Here is a 20,477-nt window from a genome sequence, read left to right as displayed (position 1 = left end):
CAAGTTACCAGATGACTGTAAACTGGGGGCCATAATCGACTCTCTGGCTGACACAGACATCCTTCAGAAAGGTCTCACAAAGACAGATACCTGGTGTCAAAACCATGGCCTCAAGCTGAATGGCAAAAAATGCATAGCCATCCCCTTTGGAAAAAACAAAGTGCCCACAAATTACCACATAGGTGGTAATCCACTAGGTATGGAAAATGTAATTAGGGTCCTTGGGACCCAGGTAGATAGTAACCTTTCCTTTGATAATCACATTGGCAAAGTGGTTAGTTATTCCTTCTATGTAGCCCACCTAATCACGAAAGGGTTCACCTCTAGATCAACAGAGGTCATTGTGCCCCTCTACTCATCACTCATTAGGCCCATAAAAGAGTACAATGCCCCATTTGGTATGTACCTTAATTGGCACATGCAACAGCTGGTAAGACCACAGACGTACTTCACTAAGAGGATCATGGGCCTCAAAGAGATGCCCTATGCAGCTCGACTAAAGAAACTCCAGCTCTACTCGGTTGCTTACTGCCTGCTCAGAGGTGATGTATGCCTGACTTATAAGGCCATGTCCAACCAGGAATTAATGGACATGCACCACCACAAGAAAAACAAATCTCTTAGAGCCATAAGCTCCAGTGAATTAAACCTCAGCAAAGCAATAAACAAGATGTGCTGGAGGGATAGATTCCTGTCCCAGAGACTTCCCTCTCTCTGTAATAGAATCCCAGTTGATGTTAGGCAGAGCCCCTTGCAGACTCTCTTCAAGAGGAATCTTGATGAGTGGATGGGAAATTGTAAATTTACCCCTGGGATCACTTCAGTGGCCCTGCAAGACAGAGGCTCAGGAAACTAATTTAAAAGGGAGGCGAAATCCAACACATTCTGGCTAGGCTTATAAATGCCCTTGGGCAGATAGTCTAGTACCTACCTATGAACCTATGAACCTACACGCTCTAGGGACCTAAACCTTGCCACCACAATAAACAGAACATGCCGGAGGGATAGATTCCTATCCCACAGACTTCACATACTCCAGAATAAACTACCTATCTATATCAAACAAAGCTCTCATTAGCACTCTTCAAGAAAAATCTTGATTATTGGATGGGAAATAGGAAATTCACCCTGGGGATCACTTCTGTGTCTCCGCACGACAGTGGCACAGGAAAATAAATTTCTTGGGTGGCAAAAGCCAGGGTACCTTTTTGGCTGGCCTTGTATAGGTCCCAGGGTTGATAAACTAGTACCTACCTATGAACCTATGAACCTTTGAGCCTTGCCTAAAAAAGGTAATATGGGGACAGCACGAGCCTTGGCCAGTATTCAGAAGCATAGGGGCGACAGGTGCAAACCATCTGTAGTGAAGCAACAAAGCTTGTCTATCATGTCATCACAGGCAGACAGAGACTGGATCCCCTTTGAATGACACCATAAGCTCAGCCAATTGTTTAAGTGTACCATCTTTCTGTTATATTGCAGTATCATGTAGGTGAAGGTAAGATGCTATTCAAGGTTTGACCCTGTGTGTGCCAGCATGTGGTGCATCAACCCATATATGATATGGTCATGGCCTATGCATGCAATACACTCACAATATACCTAGTATGATAAGCCTGCTGAGGTTAGAAAATGTGAAAAAAACCTTTGTGCAAACTGTCAGCAAGTAATGTCTGTATTGCACCATGTAACTCCATATTGCTTGCTGAAGTGTAAAGACGTACTTAGTTTGGATTGAGAACACCTCACTTGCTAGCTGTGTGTGTCTCCCTGGGGTGAAGCAACCTTTTTGGAGGCTACTTAAACAACATAAAAGTGGTATACTCATCTTTGTCAAGTCCGATGATGTCACCATCCTACAAATATGCCTGTGGAAAGGTGAAATCCCAGTAATGTGTATAGCGTGTCGTGTAAATGCATACTGCTGCATTATCATAATATAGTTAAGTAGGGGTTTGAATCCTGCACTTGCCAACAATGTGTGTCTCCCTGGGGAGGAGCAACCTTTTTGGAGACTACTCAAACACCTTAAAAGTGGTATACTCATCTTTGTCAAGTCCAATGATGTCACCATCCTACAAATATACCTGTGGAAAGGTAAAACTCCAGTAATGTGTATAGCACGTCATGTAAATGTGTACTGCTGTAGTATCATAATGTAGTTAGGAAAGAGTCTGAATCTTGCACTTGCTGACTGTGTGCCTGTGCTCCAGGTGTGTGACACTGTTGGCCAATGTAGAGTGGGTTTTGATTTTTATAGTGTATGACATATCACAATGACAACTGTATGTGCATTACACATGTAAGGTAGCTGTGGGGCAAATTCATATACATACATGTGACCTCAAGTATTTCATAGGTGGGTACTCTGCTTTCTCCATGAACAAATGTGTTATCTTTGCCAGAGCGTGCTGGCACTTTCCAGACCTTAGGTCACTTCTGTATGCTTGTGACAAGCTTAGCCAGTGCAATGATCCCTGGGCTATGCCTTCCGTTTCACATCCACTCATCATGGTTTCTATTGAAGACTGTGAGTGAGGGTTTATGCTTGAGGTATATTTGAAACCTGTTCCAAAGCAAGCAAAGTCTGGCAAAGATGACTAATCATTAGAGGTGTGCAACAACCTGAGTGGATCTGCATGCAAACCCTTTATTGCTTATGTGCTCCACAGAGGGATTTCCAAAACCCTTTGGTAATGTGATTATCAAAGGAGAGATTACTTAACACATGGCTCTATGTATACATTAGTACCTGTTCCACATTTTGGGGGCTACTAACTATGTGGTACTCTGGGGATACTTTGTTTTCTAAAAGTGGATAACTATGCTTTCTTAGGCTTATAGCTTTACAGCATGAGTTTGACACCAGGTATCTATCTGTATGATACCCTTCTGGAGGATGTGTGTGTCATCTGGAGAATAAAGTATAGCCCACAGTATGCATTTTCATCAAACGTGGGCAGACATATCCCTACTGTGTTTGCTTGTACCTAAGACAGCTATATGCCAAACAGGAGTGGTCCCAGGACTGAGTGCAGATGAATACCACTTGTTACTGGCATAGAATAGTACATGGAGGCTGCAAATGTTACTGTGTGCCCTACATCTGTGCGTCAGTTGTCAAGCCGTCATCTAACAATTGTTTATGGTCAGTCTGTTGAGGTTATGTTTAATACCAGTATGTGGGATGGGTATGATTTGCTGGTGAGCTATAGCTTGGCTTTGTTGACCTCCCCTCCCTCACCTATAGCCTTGTTGACTGGCTTGAAGTCTACTAAGTGGTGGAGCCATGATCTGTCCTTTAGAGAACCTAAGTGGGTATGGTGCAGTGTTTGCAGGTTCATAATGTCTCTGTTAATGAGTTCCATAATGCTGTGCTTCATAGCGTTCCAGATAACATTGGTCTGGCTTATAGGGTGAGAGTTTCCAGGACCTGGTGTAGTTCTACCCTTAATCAATTTATGTTAACATTTGCACTGGGTGTGACAAGGGTGGACAGGTTTAAAAATAAGTATATTAGAGGGTCAGGCCAGGTTTGAAGGTTAGTAGACCATGTCAGATAGGCAGGATTAAGTTGGTTTGTACATGTGCTGAGGAGGGATGCAGAGTATATTGTGAAATAGATGCTAAGGATGAAGCTGCCAGGTAACAGGAAAGGATGAATGCCTAAGATGAGGTTTATGGCTGTGGTGAGAGAGGACATGCAGGTGGATGGTGTGACAGGGCAAGATGCAGAGGGCAGGAAGACATGGAAACAGACGATGTACTGTGGCGACCCCTAATGGGATCATCCGAAAGGAGAAGAAGACGTTGTAGCTCAACCCTTGTGGACTGTGAACACCATTACTGTACGTCATTCCACATCTATGTAACCTGTATGGAGGCTCCATCTGGACAGAGCGTTTAGGTGAGTGGTGACTTCATATGTCAGCTTGTGTATGACACAGCCAGGGACACTGTCCAGTACCATTGCCTCTGTGGTGTGGACCTTGTTAAAGAGATGTTTTAACTAGAGTTTAACTAGAGTGTCTGTGAATCATCAGGTATTAAGTTCTGCAGGTCTGGAAATGTGGCCCTTGTATAGCGACAGGGTGGTGAAATCCGCATTCAAACTGTCTGACAAGGAATTGGTAATGCCAGTCAGATAAGTGTACTTTGCGACCATTTGCATTAACTGTGACCCAGTCTGAGATTTCCCCTGTAGATTATGAACAACAGTAAAGACAGCTTTAGTGTTGTCTTTGGAATCATTGCCATTTTGTATTTTGAAGCTTGCCTTGTATGTTTATTGAGGGATTGAATTTTCCAAATGATACTGACCAGAGAGGTTATCCCTTCTTGGTATGTAACTCTTTTTTGGTATAACATCACACCTTCTATTATATATTTAGTTTTTGTAGGTATTTGCCCATGAGCATGTGATGGTCTCTGCACCAATTAGTGGTCACCATTTGCTAATTGCATGCAGCCTACTGTGTAGTAAGTGCAGTAATCACTGTCATAACAACCCAGTACTATAAACTGCTAACTCAGGTAGGCGTTGCCCTTTCAGCTTTCCAAGATGGAGATCATCCTTGTTTGCTGTGGACATCATTGTTTAAGACAGAAGGTTGGTATAGTTATTATATCAGAAGCCAGGGGTGTAGCCAGTGATTTACATTTTGTACTCAGACCTAAATGTTGCTGCTTCCAGTACACACTTGTCAGTGTAGAAATGTACTTCTTTCCAAATTTTACAATTAACTGCCATACAAAGATAGTTATTGAGATGTATTCCTTTGGCACAAGAATTGTTTGTGAACTGCTATACTGTGAATATTCATTTACTCAGTTCTAAACAGTTTGTGCTTTTTTAGTGCTGACATTAGCACAAGCTGCTCAAGAAAACTGGACACATTTCAGTACTGTGAGTATGCTTACCTGCATCCTTGGTAGGCCCTGCACACACAGGTATATTCTACATTTGGGTAGGGGTGCAAAAGTACAGAGAGCGTACATATTATTGTGTGAATTTTATCTTGCTGGACTTACAGGGTTGCTGTGTACATGTTAGTTTATCAAGGCAAGTAGTCTGTCTGCGTAACTCCCAACTGTGGACCTATCCACATGGTAGCCAGAGATTAGCCTGTTATTCTTTGTCTGTGCACCACACAGGTCTTTTCAGCACTAGAGCAATGGCATTGTTACAGTTGGTTGCTACCAGTACATGGCTACATCCTTTTGTATTTCAGTGTTGTATTCCTACATAAGGGTATGCTTCCAGAACTCCTTCCAAAGCTATTTGCACAGTGTGTAACAGCAGAAAGGCTGATATGCCTCTGTGTTTCTGCCTCTGTCAGACCTCTCAAACACTCAGGTACATATGTGAACAGACTCAGGGAAAAGTAGAGAAAAAGTCAAGGACACCTTTAAAATATTAGTGCCATTAAGTTGAGACTTTGAGAGAACCAGAGCATATGGATTAATACACCTTTTCTGAAGTAAAAGAAGTGTCTAACTCTTAATTATTGCCATTACTCATTACGTGTAATTCACCACCTTTCTGGCCAAAGTCAGTAGTTTTCGGAGGGATTCAGAGAGACAGAGCTAAATTTTGTTTCAAAATCATGGACATCCCTGAAAATTAGGGACAGTTGGGAGGTATGGCCTCTGCCCTAAACAGATATGCCAGTGTTTGTCCTGCTGTGATACTGTGTGGGGTTTGTAAAGTGATGGTGTAACATTATTTCCTGCTAGAATGGCTGCTTCTCTTATCACAGTCATGTAATGTAATCCCACAACAACTGTTGGTAAAGATCCACAGAACAAGTTGTGTGGTATGGCATTCCTATTTTTCCTTTACATTCACTCATTCTGATGTATGATATATTTATTTCAGCTCCAACTTGTATATCTACTGTGGCTTAGTGGTACTTCATGCAGTGTAGTGTGTACAAGGTCCCGGGTTCGAGACTGACAGAGGTGTTTTATTTTGCTGCTGAGCAGAACAAGGGCCCTCACATATAGAGTGACTAAGGCACTTTTAAGCATTTGTAATTGGGTTTGCGTGGGTTTGCACGATGCTTAGCAATGCTTAGGTAAGTGCAAACATGCGCACACTCGCGCAAACCTGCTAACTACTGCTTAATAGTGCTTACTCCCACTAACCCCCGCGTTCATTTCTTTGAAAGAAAAGAAAATGGGGAGATAGGAAAGTGGTGAAAAAGGGGCACAAAGAGGGAAAGACAGTAGGGAAAATAGCTCTGGATGTGCAGGACGGGTGTAGGGAAGGTCCATAGCTGCCCATTTCTTTAACAGCAACAGCTGTGCATATGGAATAAATTTGGAGGTAAATATGAAACCTTCAACCCCTGAGAGAGGGGTGAGGACAACAAAGTATGTTGTAATGCCAGTTAAATTACATTTTATGTGTCCAGGGGACATGTGTGCAAAATGGGCAGCTATGAATGGGGCATAATTTTTTTTTTTGGGAGCAGATTGCCCTTTTTTTTCAGGTGAGAGTGGAATGTGGGGTAGGGGAAGTAGTTATATTTGGGGAGGTAGGTTGGGGAGGTAAACAGACAGGACAAACAAGATGCATACAGAGGTGGAATATGATACATGTGGTGGATGAACACCATTGATGGGGAGGGAGGTTTGGAAATCGCAAGCCCATGAACCCACAGATGGCAATAGAGGAACTGAAATCCCCACCCATGGGCAGTCACCACTGCACCTTCACAGCCCAGAGGGTGGCTGTGCTGCGGGCTGTGTAGGAGGGGCAGGCTGACCCAGGAGTTGCGCCACTCATGCCTCAAGCTGGCATAGAGGTTCTGCAACAGAACACTCGATCTCTCTACGCACCACAGCCCGGACCATTCAAAAGGTGATAAGTGGCCCTCCTCTGCCCACGCTTGCATGAGCGGGCCAAGCCCCATCTCCTGCAGCGCTTCCACCTAAAGGTGGCACAGGGCCAACAGAGGAGGAGGTCCCAGGCTGGGCACCGAACCTGCTGGTGCCAGGTGCCATGGCCAGCTGAGTTGGGACAGGTGGGTTCGCTGGGACCGGCCTTCCCATACGAACTATGTTTTGGAGAATTTAATAAAGATATGGGTTAGTAACAGTCAACAGCATTCCCAGTTAGTTATAAAACCATGCAGAAGTATTCCCATTAACCTAACACACCAGAGTTTCAACAGTTGAAAAGCAAGCATAACACATGAATATATAGAACAACAGTGGACATTACAACAGCATGCCGGTTTAATTGATGGCAACAGGCCACCAATATTGTGGTATTTGAACAGGACACATGCATAGAAATGAATGCAAATATTTATAAACCAATAGGACATATGTCCCAACAAATATTTTGAGATTTTACATACCCATTGAGGTGTGGAATTGCATTTTTTATGCACATACAGTAGGATGGAAAAGATAGCTCAATTAACAACTTATATATCCTTCTAGTTTACACTACATTCCTATTAACTGCAGTTATATGTCCCTTACATGTATTAGTATACTACCCAATGGCCTTCTATTGTGCAATTGGATTTTGCTAGATCATTATATACATGAACTGTATCTGACATACAAACTGTCCAGGATGCAGATGTTACTGCTACATATTTTGAGAGTTGCTCACACACACTACTGCTGTGATGGTACACTGACAGCTCTACTTTCATATAATTATCTAGATATGTTCAGGTGAAATTATCAGTTATATGTTAACAGCTCCCTACATTTCTGGCAGCACACTGACATTTCTGGGGAAAACAATACCAAGCTACTCATGTGCCAGATTAACCTGTACATGCTGGGCATGAACCAACAGTTAAGGGCTTTAAATATGCATAAAAGCTACTGGCACTCTCTTTATCCACTTTATATGGGCCTACCCAAGTGTGGGTTAACTAACAACAGTACTATTTCTAAAATGCAACAGTACAACAACATATCAAAGAAAATCACACAGATGCACTCCAGGAATTTTACCTTTATTAAATAATTATTACACCTTTATTTATTGGGTTAAAACACTTTTTTGAAGGCTCTCTGATTTATTTTATATAACAGTACATGCATAATAATTATTAGAGAATTATTATACCTTTATTTATTGGGTTAAAACACTTTTTTGAAGGATCTCTCATTTATTTTATATAACAGTACATGCCGAATAATTACTAACCTGCCTGGTGATGCAGCCTTTGCAGCCTATCTTCATGGGCTTGCTGATTCATAGCCCGGACACCTGCAGCTATGAAGTAAATGCAGTGATGATGAAACATACTTATCCATAGTATAGACAAGAATAGCAATTCTTAAATACTTAATACAATGGCTACTTACTCAGTACTGGGGCATTTGCCATCCCACGGGCCTCCTGGATCCACTGGTCCAGTTGATCCTCCTTGCATCGCTTCAGGTCAGAGTAATGGTGTCTGACCTGCTCACCAGTCCGAGGAATGCCGGTGCCACTGGTGAGATCATGAGCTTGACAGTTACAGGCCTCCATTTTGTATTGGGTGCCCTGGTACTGGCCCGGCAGGAGTCTTTCCTCATGATTGTGGACAAGGAGCCAAACCATTACTTTGGTCTCCTCAATGCCCCAACACTGCACTCTAAATCGAGTGCCTTCTCCAACACTGGCCATGCTGACTGCAGAAGGGAGCTACAACCAGTTATGGCAAGTATTCCCGCCTGTGGAGCTTAAATATGCCTCATTTCCCACACTTATCTGTGATTGGCCAGTTTTGAAAAAACTCTGCTGTAGGCACACCTGCTTAGCTGTTGTTAGCAATATTTAATATTCCTTTGATAGATATGTGTCTGTTGAAAGCGCATGGTTATGAAATGCTGTCATGGCTTAGTGGTTATGTAGTGTGACTATAGTGCACAGTATCCCGAGTTTGATCCCTGTCACTATTTTTTATTTTCCTACTGGCCAGACCTGAATGGTTAAGGTACAGTGAAAGAGGTGTGGCCGTGTTTAGCCGACTTTGCTCAACTTTGCCCGACGTTGCTCAGCGTTGTTCGATGTTGCCTGACATTGCTCGACGTTGCTCGATGTTGCGCTGGTTACCGCAGTGTGCAGCTATGCATAAACATGTTCTGTTTACACTAGTTTGTGCAGCTCCGTGCAAAGACATTGTGCTAGTTAACGCAGTGCTCAGCTATGAGCAATTAAATATAAATATGCTCAATACAGGTAAAATACGCTTAGCAGTGCTTTACATTGCTTAAAATAATTTACTCATGCATATATATATATATATATATATATATATATATAGATATATATATATAATTCATTCACTACTACATATAACATTTTAATGCTTTTTACAAAACTTTAAATAATACATGTCAGGAAATATTTTTGTATACAGATTTCCAACAGAAAATGAAAAGTGTAGTGGTGGGACTCGAACCGGGAATGCCTCCTCTTTGTGTGAAGGCTCTAACCACTACGCTATCGCTATTTTGCTTAATTTGTATACATTTTTCTTATTATCCTCTTCGATATCTAAACTGCTAACTGTAGCTAAGCAATAGAAAACCCACGCAAACATGCACAAATACGGGCAGCTATTTCGGAAATGAAAAAAAAAAAAAAACATTTCTTTTACTTTTTATATTTGTACGGGGTTTACTATATGGGGGATTTTAGTGTTAGAATGTACACATGTGAGCGGACTCGCTCATGTAACTAGACATTTCCCAAGTTTCAAACTTGCAGGGGTGTGGATTTTTGGACTGATTGGCAGTCCGACACGACCGCTACACTCGTCCATGCTCCGTGTTAGTTTTAGAGTTGAGGCAGTACGCACTCATTAATATGCATGGCGTGCTGTCATCTTACTCTTAGACTGGCTCTTCCGTGTAAGACTAATTTAGTCTTACATGAAAGATTAGTGAATCCTGGGGTTTACCTTCCCATAAACAATTTAAGTATGACTGCGCTTACCTATGTTCACCTACAATGTTCAAAAAGGAAGTAGCATGAACCCCCAGGCTTTGGCAAAGTAATTCACAACTTCATAGTGCTAGAACACAGTGTGTTTTTGTAAAAGTCTTCACTTTTTTCTTATTCATTCCAATTGACTTTTACTGACCTTTTTTTCAAATATTTTATTAAGATTTAAAAAAGTATAACAATTCATAACAGGAAAAACAGAGAAATACATTTTTTGAACAGATTAACCATATAAATGGAAAAACACGATAAATTAAAATAAAATGAAACTATTTACAAAGATGTCTACTTGAACAAAAACAATTAGTCATTCTATTTCATATCATGTTACAGTCAATTTTCTCAAGTATCTCTATAACTTTTAACCAATGGTTGTGATACGAAGTGATTCCATCAGTTCACATCATACATGTAAATAGTTCCAGTTGACAAACATTAAGCGCGACATTCTTAAATTCTTTAAATATAGGAGAAGTCTCACTCTTCCAGTTCATAGAAATTACTTTATGTGCTATAGGTAATAAAGTCCATAAAAGAGAATATTTTGATCTGGGAATGCATTTAGGTATTGGAACTGTGATGCCCCTGCACTGGCCCAGTAATCAAGGAGGCTCAATTCTCACTACTAGCACCAGTGAGAGATATCCACATTGGTAGGATGACAAGCATACACACAGTAACGTGCAATTTCCCTTAAGAGCAAAACGACATCACAGTCAGTCTAGAGCTGGTTTCTACCTCTTTCTCCAGATCCCCCAGTAAGACTCCTCACTTGCATAGCTATAGAGTTGAGTCCTTAGCCAGCATTCCAAGCCAAGTCCTCCCACCACTCTCTCTGTCCAACCAGTGCCCTGCCCAAGTAGGTCACACACACACACACACACACACACACACACACACACACACACACACACACACACACACACACACACACACACACAACACACAAACACACACACACACACACACACACACACACACACACACACACACACACACACACACACACACACACTCTTTGAGGTTTGATTTATACACAAACACACACCTGGGAAAGGCTGGCACAAGTTTACTAGCTATGCCACTTTCTGCTCAGACTATAAGGCAGTTAGCACTGCCACCAGAACCCCTCATCAGCTTCTTTAAGGCCATTTCCAAAGGGTGACCAATCTCACTGTATAATGTTACTATTATCCATATGGTAAGTGTGACCAAGACTTGAAGACTATTTAGGAGTGGCCTGTACAGTGTCACCAAACACATATGCAAGTACTCTAAGAGCTTAAAATATCTCTAAACAAACCAGCCACAATTAAAAGGTTTAAATATATTTAATAATAAATAATAAAAGAACAAGGCAATATTCAATAACTCAGCACAGTGACTACAGAGTTCAGAATCACAGGAATTATTTTAAAATGACATTGCAGGACAGTCTCACATAAATACAGAAAACATATAAAGTAATCTTTATTATATTCCTATCTATTTCTAAGAGAAACCACTGTAATCTAGTTAATTACTATTTAGCAAGGCAAGTGCTGATGAGAGGATCTTGTCAGATCCAAAGACAAATACAAAATGCACAGTCTCTGAGAGAGTTCCCAAATTAATATCAGAACATTACTGCTGGGTCAGCTGGATGACATCACTATTTGTCACCTGCCTTCAGCTTTCAGGATAAACAGATACTTAAAATTTAGCACTTCTATGCTAGAGGTACATATCTCTCAGAAGATTGCCTAGAACTGGAAGTCGTAAAACAATTAAACACTTTTACATTTGAAACCTAGCAATTATTTCTGTTTCAAGACACTAGAAAAACCTCCAACTCTAGACATTGTGTCTGCTCTGTGCTGAAGTAGAGATAACAGAATTGTAAAACAATTTCCACTTATTTTCTTGAGATTTTGCGAGTTAACTCTGTATGTTCCAACTTCTACCATTAAAACACGCATCTGCACAGGTATATAGTTTATACATATGTCTGCTCTTTTCCAGCAGGGTACACTGTGGTTACATTCTTGAAGCTCAGTACATAACATACAGTTCAACACACACTTCTACACCAGTAGTTTAATATACATGTAACATATAGTTCTCTTACATTTGTTATACAAGCCTATGGATCATATTAATATTCACAAATGACATATGATTATTTACAAAATTCCAGATAGCTGGACTGGCAGTGTCACATTTCTATATAAATTATATTAATATTTTCAAGTGACATATAATTATTTACAAAATTCCACCTAGCTGGGCTGGCAGCATTTCGGTTTGGCACAGAAACATTAAAGAAAATCAAATATTTAGTTTACTGAAATTTGTCATTAAAAACAGTTTTCAGAAAAAAAAAATTAAAATTTCCCAAAATGTTCTAAGAAAATTTACAATTGTAAAACATATTTTCCTCCATAATTATTCTTTTTATCACTTGATACTGGTACAGTAATAATGATTACTATATCTCTGTTTATACCTCTTTGAATTAAGCTGGCAAACAACAAAATTCCTGCTTTCATGTATATTTTCTGTATATGTGTAACACTGTATCTACTTTTGTACTAATTAATGTTTAATATTTTCTGTATCTATGTTCTTGTCAGAACTTTTCTCTCTGGGCCGCCAGTGAAAATGGGATCTTTTAGGCCCAGTGGCCTTTCCCGGTAAACAAATCCAATAAATAAATAGATAAATAAATACATAAATAAAATATGCTGCAAATTTGCTTTCAATTTTAATTTACATCCCCAGCACCCAATATATTGGTTAAACATTAATTGCATTTTATGAGGAGTAATAAAGGTTCTATGTATAAATTTCCAAGAAAACAACTTTCATTACAATGAAAGAGATGACTGCTTTGAAGAAATTAGCATTAATGTTTTTATCCTTTTCACTAGGAGGTTGATTATTTATTGATCTATAATAATCCCCAAATTATCTTTATAATACAATTTTGTATTTTTGATTACTTTATATATTTTAGATAGATACCCTTTTTTCCTAATACTGTTTGGTTTCCTATAATATGCATAAATCCTATAAATTTGGGGACAGTATCCTTGATAGTTAATTGAATTGACTCTAGTTTACTAATAATATATTGCCTTAAAGTTTGCATTTATAGCCACATTTCACTATTTATATCAGATTTGCTCATAATATATTTCATAGAGAAATAACTTTTCCAGAATCCATTAGTTAATGCCAGTATAGTCATTTTAGAGACATCAAATGTGTTAACGTTATTCTGTGTACAAGCTACAGGTAGAATAGAAATAACAAAGCTCTAAATTCTGGGATTTTATTCAGATAATTTTAAAATATATTCAATGTATTAGTTACATATTTAAAACATAGGATCATAGGAAGTTACTAGGCCATTGGTCTTCAGGCCCTTACAAGCCTAGCCAAGAATTTAGCTCATGTTTTGACAAGGTAGCACCTGATGCCCCTATCCAGCAGGGACACAGGTGGAATTCCAGGAGTGTATTTTCTGTTCCCCATCCAATTATCCAGGTTGTGCTAAAAAAAGTGTTAATGAGGAACTCTGCTTGATGTGGAGAGGGAATCTAATTCACAGAAGGGGGAGTGTCTGGGACACAAATTTGTAATCTGGGGGTAGTATTTCATTATATTTTGTACTTGGTTTAGCAATTTCAGTTCTGATATTAAAATTGGCTTATCTATTACTTTTATCCGCTCTTCTATTAACATATTCTTGATATGTTTCATAAAAAAGAGTTTATTATATGTGGTTCTATTAGTGACTCATATAAATTAATTGAATTAAAGATATTTTAAAAGTCGCTAAAATGCCTTCTAAATCTGAAATATTTTCCTAGTTCCAGGAATATAGACTTGTATTGGTTAGCTTTAATAAACCTTTTTGTTCTGTTTGCTAATCTACAATGATTTTTAGGATACACAGAATAACAACTAATTTTAATCTTCTCTAAATTAATCATAAGTTTATGGTGTAATATCTAAAAATTTTTTTATTCATCTCACCAATATCTTTTGAAAACTTTTTCTTACCTTTTTGGATATCTACTTTTAATTTATCATTGTTTATTGGTTGATTAAATAATTCTTTATTCCATTTTTTCTTATTGATATCTATATAATAATTATATAATTACCATATAGATGTGATTTTAAAGACTCCCACCCATATATCTGAGATATACCATCAGTTAAATTTACATTTATAAAGGATTGAATTTCCTTGTTATAAAATTCCTTAAAATTTTTCAGGTTAGTTATATATGATGGAATTCTATAATTAGAAGCATTATTTTTCAATTCAAATGTAATTGCATTATGATGAGATATAGGGCATCTGGCAACTTTAACTTTATCTAATTTTCCAGTTATATCACTTGAAATATATACTCTATCTATTCTAGACTGGCTACCATGTTGATGTGAATAATCTGCAAAAAATAATGAATTTGCCTCTCCAAATTCATGTCCTTAATATTAAACATATCTATGAAGTACATTGATGCCTTAGATGATGCCGGATTCCAATGCTTATTTATTGTGTTAGTATCACAATTAAAATCACCAGCTGAAATTATACTCCCTTTAGAATATTATATAATCTCCCAAACTGTTGCTTAACCACTTTAACTCCTAACCCAGGGATCCAATAAAGTTTAATCAAAGTCTATACTTTTCCATTTATTTCCAAATATACTACACAAAATATTCCAGATCTGTCATTGTATGAATTTATGATTTTAGCTATTAATACAGAGTTTTTCCATAAAATTGCAACACCTCCTTTTGTTAATAATGTGAGCTATCATATACTGAATAGTTATTAGTATTAAGTCTATTAATGTCTTCTTGAAATAAAAAAAGTCTCTTACAAAAATACAACATGAGCATTAAACATTTTTAGATGTTTGCTTAAACTTTCCTTTTACAACTGTTATTCAAACCATTGACATTGATGGAGATACACTTCATATTTACTGTATCAGTATTCAGCCCATTAACATTGATAGAGATACACTTCATATACAGTATATCAGTAGAAGTATAGTTAGTCATATGTTTTTAACAGTATAGGGAAACATATGACTGAAAAAGATTGCATATGTCTATCTTTCAAGCTGAAGTTATTAATATTCGTAGACAAAACATTATAAGTAACTGGACATTGAAATAAAAAGTAAACCATACAATTTCTGAAGTTTAAGATCCCATATTTGAATAACATCTCTATTCAAGCATTCCCTCTAAAGTCTCCTCCCAGGCAAACCTCCTCTCTAGCTATTTGAAAATTAGCTTTATACAGAAAGTTACTTATTAAACAAATATTAATTTTGTATCATTTCGTAATTATGTCTCAAGATTTTGTAACTGAAATTAATTGTACATAATATTGCTCTATTTACTCAAATTACTTTGAATACGTAAACAATCAATATTTCTTAAATCAAGTGTTGTAACCATTTTCAAATCCTAAATATGTAAAATTTGCTTTCTATACTATACTTGCTAATGATACAATGAAGTCAAAAAGATTATGCATCTTATTTAAAATCTCATAGAATAAATGTTTTAAACAGACTCATCATGTATATAATCAATTAGGCATTAATATCACGTTATTGAAAGATGAAAATAGCAAACGCTATGTCATCAGACCTAAAATATCTAAACCACATAATATTGAACATTCAGAACAGCAAATTTTTTCCTTGGGAAAAAAAATCAGTATTCTGAAACACATTCACACAACACAAGCACACCTAAAAAACATCAATACACACACATACACGTATAATCCTACAACTAACCCTACACTAAACTATACATACACTACTATTTATCCACTTACCTTAACCCAAACCCTAACCCTAAGGTCTGTCACTATTGCACACTCACCTAACCCGCGCCCTAACCCTAACTCACTTAACCCACCCCTAACTCTAATTCACCTAACCCGTGCCCTAACCCTAACTCACCTAACCCACGCCCTAACCCTAACTCACCTAACCCGCATCCTAATCCTAACAACCACACAATCGCACACTTACCTGAACCAGATCCGTAAATTTCCACCACAGCGCTGAAAATAGCAAAGCCACAGAACTGGCCAACCAAATTATTTCCCCTAGGAAAGAATTTGGTGTTTTGCAGCTTGTCTATTTTTGGTGTTTGCTCAAAACGGGTCAATATTAGAACATTCGAAGTTTTAAAACTTCAATGTTCTGATATAGACCCTCAATTAGTGTCTGCATTACTTAATTTTAAAAAGTTCATGTCTGTTTCAGTTAATACCCTATTAAAATCTTGTTTTATCTATTGTCTACATAATTATTAAGAAAATAAAACAATATTTTATAACATTGCCAAGTAAAGTAAAATTAATATCCAAAGTTAGTCTGAAAGTCACTTATATTAATGTATAACACAAGTATAGAAATATATTAAAATAAGTGCTTATACTCTTACATATTACTGATCAAGCTATGGGTTTGCATGTGCATGTGTGTGCATAAAATGATGTGAATTCAAAAAAGAATAAAGCTAGCATATCTTTACTTGGTAATAGATGTGTACAACCTAATCCCATTCACCAGTCAAGAATCATGTCACTAACAATCTTAAACATCACTGCAATATATGGAAAATGAACCAATAAAGTAAAAAGGATGATATCTTAAGTAAGCCTAAAAAATAGAATCTTGAAACCATGCAGTATAATTTCCATTGATACCTTTCAGTTAGAAAATATTACTTGCACATATATTATGAAACAGAATGTGGATTAATTGGTCAAACAGCTCTTTCACCTGAAATAGCAAAATATCCAAGGTGTCATTTTGTTTATTAAGTAGTGACCTAAAGTGGTTACCAAAAAAAAAAAAAAAAGTTTACATACATTTGAAATGTGCTTCGTTTCAGACATGAGTCATAATCCAGTTTTGGTATTTATCTCAGAGAGTTTTAGTCATTGATATTTAATCTGTCATTTAATGAGATTCTGATGAATAAAAGTCCCACCTCCACAATGAATTTAACATTGCATGAATTTAAAAAGCTATGTAGAGGTTAAGAAGAAAGTAATGCACTTTATACAAAATTATGAATCTGTCATGTACAAATGAAGGCCCACACATTTATTTTTCTCTCCACCATTTGGACATGAGATGATATATTAGTAATCCATACCCTACCTATAAAAATATCTCTATAAATGCAAGTATTTGTGTCTGAGAAGATATACATCTGTAAGAAGTAATAGTGTGGTAAATCTTACTTGTAAAGCATCTCTCTCTCTCTATATACACATATATATATCTATATATATATATATATATATATATATATATGCATACATAGTTTTATAGGTGAGTACTAGATGCCATTTCAAGCCTACCTGTTTCTCTCAAAAGTAAAAATCAAACTCTGTATCTATGAGGTATAGACTTTCATCATTATGCCAAGCCCCAATTCATACACAGATGTATATTTGTGAAATATGATAGGGATCTCTATCCTGCCATTAAAGCATCTATACAAGTGTGTAGCTATATCTTTCTATGGTAATTGTGACTCTTAGGCAGCTCCCTACTCTAAAACATCAGTGTATGTGCAAATAATGATTTCTACAGGAAATAAAGCAAGTCCGCACACTAACCTTAAATTTCTCTATAAATGTCAATATTTCGATTTGTAGAATGGGTAGTGTTATATATATATTGTATCCCAGATTTTACAAAATATATGTATCTTTTGGATTGAAATAGGCTTCTGTACTTTATATATATATATGTATATATATATATATATATATATATATATATATATATATATATATATATATATATATATATATATATATATATATAAATGTTTATGTGAAAGGTAACAACACTCTATCTTAATGAAGGACTATTGTGATTTATACCTTATTCACATATATCATACAACACATACATTTTGTGCATTCTATGTTCTGTGTAAAAGATTGCTTTTATATTTCCATATTCTTCTTAAAAACATTTAGTATCATACACCTTACACATCACTAGGAGTATAGTTCCAAATATCTTTGAATGATTGCCAGCTGTTTGTATCCTTTATGACTCTAATTACTATCATTATTTATTTAGTGTTGTTCACCAACTTTTCACCAACAATCATCATACTTAAGAAGGATCAAGACAGACACATCCAAATATTGATTCAGACTCAAGGACGTCTCTCTGAATCAGGGACAGTTGAAAAATATGTATTTTACCCAGGCACAATAGCTTTCAACTTTCTAGACCTTTGCAAAATATCCATATACCCAATACACATCTCTAGCTTGTTGCTCACAAAACCGTAAACTTCCAGCAATTAACTAACAAGACTTTACTATCCAAAGTCAGTAATGAATAGCAAATATACTGCTCTCAGGTTTAACATCCTTCAGAATATCAGCATCAATACAAATTCTATTGCTTCACCAGCCCTCTCAAACCACAAAACCACAAAAAAGTCTCTACCTTTAAGTCTTTTTGAGCTCCCGTCCCTCCACCATTTGCAGCTTCATCAAAATTGTTTTGCTTCATAGGGAATTAAAAATAGAGATAAATATCACTTTAAATAGTGCTATACCAGGATCAGCTGTTATATAACCTTTGACCCTGAATTTTATATCATTTCTCTGCCATCCTGTTTCCTTTACAACAGTCACACAATCAGAAGAGAGTCTATAAGCCAAAGAAAACATAAAGAAGAAAAAAAAAACTTCCAGCTTGCCACCTTAATGGGCAGTGCAGAGACAATCTAACAAAAACAAAATCCAAAATGTCTCCAGGTATAGCTCAAGCTTAGCTTTAGTTATTGAAGAGAAAACTAATTCATTTGCAAGATACAAGCAAGGGAAGCCAATTCACACAAAGCAGCTTCCAAAGTATAACTATCCACACATAAGAAACATCATCCAAGCCATCACCTCCACAAAAACTGCATTACTTTAGCCATATAAGAAATTAAAGAAATAAAACAAAAAATGATGTCACCTGCTACTCCACTCAAGCAGCAAACACATATTATAACCATTCAACAAATAACCAGACATAACCAGACATCTGGACATGTTCTAATGGAGAGATGAAAAGTCAGCAAGCAATGGAGAGTAGTAGTGCTGAAATTGAACTCATCCTCAAGACTAGGTGAGTTCCTTCTTGAGGTGGACCCTGTTTTTCACAAAATCTCACCAAGGCAACACTGTTATATAGTCTGTATTTATATAGCATATACCATGGACAGAAGTAAATCAAAAACAAAAAAAGATAGCTGGGTGCACAAGAACCAAGATAAAAAGAGTGTCCAATCCTGGTAGGTAGACTGGTACCAGGACTGGAAAAAATGACAGTGTACCACAAAATAGGGAAACATTCCTACAATGGGACCAGGTCAGGTCCAGGGGGAAGATGGCTCCCCTATTGTATAATTGATTGGCCAAAGAAGAGCCATAAAGACAATAGAGTAGACTATTGAAGATAAGAAGTAAATTATGTATTGTTACTATTATGTAAAAAGCACAGAATTTTCAGACACAAGATATAGAAAATGATTAAGAGAGAAATTAGAGGAAAGAAAAATACTTCCACAAGAAAAACTGTCAGAAGCTTCAAATAAAAAATTGCATTCATTAATACAACAGATTTTTGAAAAACTGTATATAGATCAAGAAACTTTGATCTGTTTGAAAAAAGAAGCATCTGAGGAAGTGAGAAAATAAAAACAACAAAACCTAGAGATATTTGAAAAATATAAAAAAGAAATATGGACATGGTAAAGAAAGATAGATTTGATATGGTGCAATATTTATGCAAAGGAGAAAGCCAAGTTAATTAATATAGAGAAGGCAATCTCAAAAATATTCGAAGAGAAATACGGGCAAAAGCATCTAGATATGGAAAGTTTCACAATAAAAAAAATGAATAGCACAAAGATGCAATGTGGAAAAGAAGATTAGTAAAGCAGAAGTTAAAGAAATAGAAGTTGAAGTTATGGAGTGCCTGCAAAGTGAAGGATTTAATGTAGAAGGTCTAAAACAGACCACATCACAGCATGATGAAGCGAGTCCCCAGAATAAGGAAAAGCAAGAAGATCAGGAGACATGTGAAGAAGAAATATGGGCAAGGAAAAGATATAATATGGTGTAATATTTATGTAAATGAGTAAGTAAAACTAACCAATACAAAAAGAGCAGCACCAAAGATATTTGAAGAGAAATATAGGCAAAGGGATCCAGATATGGAAAACTTTACAATGCAAAAAATAAGGAGATTAAGAGTAAAAGTAGAAAAAGATATTAGTAATGGAGAAGTCAAAGAAATAGAAATTGAGGTTATGGAGCAGATGCAAAGAGAAGGATTCAGTGTAGAAAATCAAATGCAGAAAGCTCCACAACAGAAAAGAGCAATGGATATTCAAATTAAGGGGAAAGCAGTGGAATGGGAGGCAATTGGTCAGGTGCCAT

The sequence above is a fragment of the Protopterus annectens genome, chromosome 2.part2, assembly GCF_019279795.1.
Source record: "Protopterus annectens isolate FY-2018-M chromosome 2.part2, PAN1.0, whole genome shotgun sequence".
Lineage (NCBI taxonomy): Eukaryota > Metazoa > Chordata > Ceratodontiformes > Protopteridae > Protopterus > Protopterus annectens.
The sequence above is the reverse complement of the archived record's forward strand: the minus strand, read 5'-3'. Positions refer to the sequence as shown.